Source organism: Silene latifolia, chromosome 8 (assembly GCF_048544455.1).
Source record: "Silene latifolia isolate original U9 population chromosome 8, ASM4854445v1, whole genome shotgun sequence".
Taxonomy (NCBI): Eukaryota; Viridiplantae; Streptophyta; class Magnoliopsida; order Caryophyllales; family Caryophyllaceae; genus Silene; species Silene latifolia.
Genome location: NC_133533.1, coordinates 57,778,988 through 57,783,492, shown reverse-complemented (window position 1 = coordinate 57,783,492; position 4,505 = coordinate 57,778,988). Strand labels below are relative to the sequence as shown.

Genomic DNA, 4,505 nt, shown 5'->3' with positions numbered 1-4,505 from the left:
TCTTTTTGATCCGTCTGCGTTGGTAAATGTCCCGGAGCTCGGGTTTTACTCTTGCTAGCCAATTGAGCAATTTGGCTCTCTAACATCTTCATCCCGGCCTCTCTAGCTTGAGACTCTTTCAGCAACAAATTTTTCAACTCGGAAAAATCGGAGCCTTGGGACTGCTGCTGCGGCACATACGGAGGCTTTTGGAATTGTTGTTGCTTATGAGGGGGTACATAACTTTGCTGCTGCTGCTGTGGGGGTGGAGTCGGATTCTGGACATTCAGGCTAGTCCACCTCATGTTTGGATGGACATTCGGCTCAAAATACGTATTTGTCTGCCTATAATGTTGAAAAGCAGCACAAGACTCGTAAGGATGAGGACAATAATCTGAAACATGTCCCTCAGCTCCACATCTTTTGCAGACGAAAGGACCGTCTGACACAACATTCACTTGGTAGATCCCTCCTTTTGAAGCTCCTCCCAACTCATACTTATCAAATCTCGCCGTTAGAGCCTCTAATGCAGCTACAGAAGGGGATTCAGCACTCCTCCTTTGATTTCCTCAGGAATTCCCATACTCAGCTTTATGGGTGGCCAAATCATCAATAATTTTCTACCCCTTAGTCTCTCCCATATTCTCCTGGAATCTGCCACTAGCCGCTGCATCCAAAATAGCCCTCTGATCGTCATAGAGCCCATTATAAAACTGATTGCATATGCTCCATTTTTCGAACCCATGGTGCGGAATGGTTCGCACCAGCTTCTTGAAACGGACCCATGCCTCATAAAAGTTTTCATCAGGACCCTGTTTAAAGCTCGTGATCTGAGCTCTAATGGCATTAGTCTTCGAGGCAGAGAAGTATTTCTTGTAGAATGCTAAAGCCAAGGAATTCCAGTCGGTGATCCCATTAGCAGCTCGGTCCAGGTCTCTGTACCACTCCCTTGCAACATCACGGAGTGAGAATATAAACATTGTCTCCTTTACCTGGTCCTGGGTCACACCGGTTGGTGGGGGTATGGAACAACAATAATCAATGAATGTCTCCATATGCTAAAAGACGTGCCACCGAGACCATAGGAGATAGGCCAGCTAATTCTTGCAGAATTTCTCACAGTGACCTACCAGCGGCCAGCTTTGATGAAGGAGATACATACGATGAGCGAGAACATCACGACGCACTTATTATCACCTTATCAATGGCCAATTGCACAGTCAGGAAGGTCTTGGTAGATACAGGAAGCTCGGTCAACCTAATCATGCTGAAAACTATAGAAAACATGGGATTCAGCGAGAAGGATTTGCAGAAGAAGACTATTCCGCTAGTAGGCTTCAGTGGAGAAACAACCAGCTCATTGGGCAAGATAGTCATCCCAACCTATGTGGGAGGAGTCAACAAGCAAGTCAGGTACCTGGTTATAGACGGCCCCTCCACCTACAACGTTATCTTGGGAAGACCATGGTTGCACCAGATGAAAGCAGTCCCCTCAACATACCACCAGTGCAAAAAGTTAGGGAGAAGTTAGGGAGATCAGGGAGAATTGGGAAAGGCGGCCGAGTTTGGAAAGAGTTCTTATGGAAATTATATTCCCTTTCCATAATCAAACTAGGAGATATCTAGGGTTCTTACCCTATAAATAGCCAAGGAAGCAAATCAAGAAGGACATTCACACATTCACATTCAAGAACACATCAACACCACGACATTAGCATATTATTGTACTCAAATATACATCCGTCCAAGATCTTGCAGGCCAGATGCCTAGTGCCAGCAGGATTAGCTTTACGCCTCAATTGTAATCATCCTCCTATTCAAGTATAGTGCAATATTTGGCAGGGTACCGTCCCTCCCGCGTTTGTTCCCACATTGGGTTTTCCGCGTCACCAAATCTCACGTGTCAATTTACATTACGCGCTCTATTTATTTATTAACATACGAACGATCATACAATCAACCAACGAGTAAGACCGCATTGACCTTAATCGATTAACTCGGTAAAAAATACCTAAACAGTATGGTCACTATTAGTATGTTGTGATGCCGTTTGGGTTATCTAATGTACCTGCAGTGTTTATGGACTTAATGAACCGGGTCTTCAGTCAGTTTTTGGTTCGGTTTGTGGTGGTCTTCATCGATGATATCTTAGTCTATTCTAAGACTAAGGAGGAGCATGAGGAGCACTTGAGGTTCGTGTTGCAAACTTTACGTGACAATCAGCTATATGCAAAGTTGTCTAAGTGTGAGTTCTGGCTCGAGGAGGTTGATTTTCTAGGGCATGTGATTTCAAAGAAGGGTGTAGCAGTGGATCCGGCCAGGATAGAGGCAGTTACTCGGTGGGAAGCACCGAAGAATGTGGCAGAGATCAGGAGTTTCTTGGGTTTGGCGAGGTACTATCGTCGGTTTGTGAAAGACTTTTCCAAGATAGCCAGACCTATGACAACGTTGATGAGGAAAGAGAACAGGTTTCGTTGGGATGAAAGTTGTGAGACGGCGTTCCAAACATTAAAGGAGCGTTTGACCACAACTCCAGTCTTAGCATTATCTGAAGGATGTGAGAACTTTGAGGTATATACAGATGCTTCAAAGAATGGTTTGGGATATGTGTTGATGCAGAATGGGAAAGTAATTGCTTGCCTATGCTTCTAGGCAATTGAAGCCTTATAAAAAGAACTATCCGACACATGATCTAGAGTTGGGTGCAACTGTGTTTGCTCTCAAGATTTAGAGGCACTATCTTTATGGGGCGACCTTTAAGGTGTTTTCAGATCACAAGAATCTCAAGTACATCTTCATTCAAAAGGAGCTGAACATGAGACAAAGGAGGTGGATGAAGCTGGTTGGAGATTATGACATGGATATTATATACCATGAAGGGAAGGCAAACGTGGTTGTTGATGCGTTGAGCAGGAAGAGTGTGCATTCTCTATGCACAGCTATGTCTTTAATGAGGTTGAGATATGATGTGGGGAAGATGGGGATACATATGATACCGAAAGGGGATGCTAGAGGGGACTTGACAGTGGAGCCAGATCTTTATGATGATATTCGCAGGAAACAGGCTTTGGATCCTAAGATTGAGGAGTGGAGAGCTGGAGTAGAGAAAGGGACAGTATCTCGATTCTCTATTCATACAATAGCAGTGTGAGATTTGATGGCAGGTGATGTGTACCCAATGATGAGGAATTGAGGAAGATGATCATGATAGAGGCTCATTGCACACCATATTCGGTACATCCAGGCGGTGACAAGTTGTATAAAGATTTGAAGAAGACTTTCCGGTGGCCTGGGATGAAGAAGGAAACAGCTGAGTTTGTGGCTTGATGTTTGACATGTCAGAGGGTTAAGGGAGAGCAGCGACGACCACAAGGTAAGATTCAATCTCTTGAGGTAACTGAGTGGAAATGGGAGTCTATCTCTATGGATTTTATAGTGGGTTTGCTGAGGAGTCAACAGGGTAGCAACATGATATGGGTAATAGTTGACCGTTTGACTAAGTCAGCTCACTTTGTGCTGATGAAATATACTTGGACCAAGATACAGTTAGCTTTGGGATATAGGAAGAGTGTGGTTCGTTTACATGGGGTGCCTAAGGATATAGTGTCAGATAGAGATACGAGGTTCATATCACGGTTTTGGAGAGAGTTGCAGGAGTTAATGAGAACTACCTTAAAGATGAGTACTGCTTTTCATCCTGCGACAGATGGACTGACAGAGATAACTATCAAGACTTTGGAGGATATGCTGCGAGCTTGTGTGATGGAGTTTGGTGGTAGCTGGGAAGTTAGATTGGACCTGGTTGAGTTTTCTTATAACAACAGCTATCACACAAGTATTGGGATGACACTGTTTGAGGCTTTGTATAGAAGGAGGTGTAGGAGTCCGATTTACTGGGATGATAGAGCTGAGGTAGTGATTTTAGGACCACAGATGGTACAGGAGATGATAGAACAGGTTAAGCTGATCAGGCAAAAGATGAAAGCAGCCCAGGATCGACAAAAGAGTTATGCGGACTTACATCGTCGTGACATAGAGTTTTAGGTTGGGGACAAGGTTCTTTTGAAAGTGTGTCCTATGCGTTGGGTCATGAGGTTTGGTAAGAAAGGAAAGTTGAGCCAGAAATTTATCGGACCATATGAGATCTTGGATCGCGTGGGTGAGGTTGCTTACCGGTTAGCGTTACTAGCAGCTTTGGATAGAGTGCATAATATGTTTCATGTATCTTAGTTACGAAAGTATGTGAGCGATCCTTCACATGTGTTAGAGGTAGAGAACATAGGGTTGGATGAGTCCTTGTCTTATCTTGAGGTGCTAAAATAGATTCTTAATCGCAAGGTTCGGAAAACTAGACATGGGGAAACAATGTTGCTTAAGGTTCTTTGGTCTAACCATGAGGTTGAGGAAGCTACTTGGGAGGCGGAACAGGCTATGGGGGAGCGATATCCGTCTCTTTTTGATCAGGTATGTATGGTTACAGGGACGTAACCATGTTTCTTTTAGGGGGGGTAGAAGATGGTCGCATA

At 44.2% G+C, this 4,505-nt stretch overlaps 1 non-coding gene across 1 annotated transcript; it reads left to right on the top strand.

Moving 5' to 3' along the window:
• The first annotated feature begins 717 nt into the window (after positions 1-717).
• On the top strand, positions 718-824 carry LOC141597906 (small nucleolar RNA R71). Its single transcript, XR_012523116.1, has one exon. It is a non-coding gene; the product is annotated as a small nucleolar RNA R71 (small nucleolar RNA).
• The last annotated feature ends 3,681 nt before the right edge of the window (positions 825-4,505 follow it).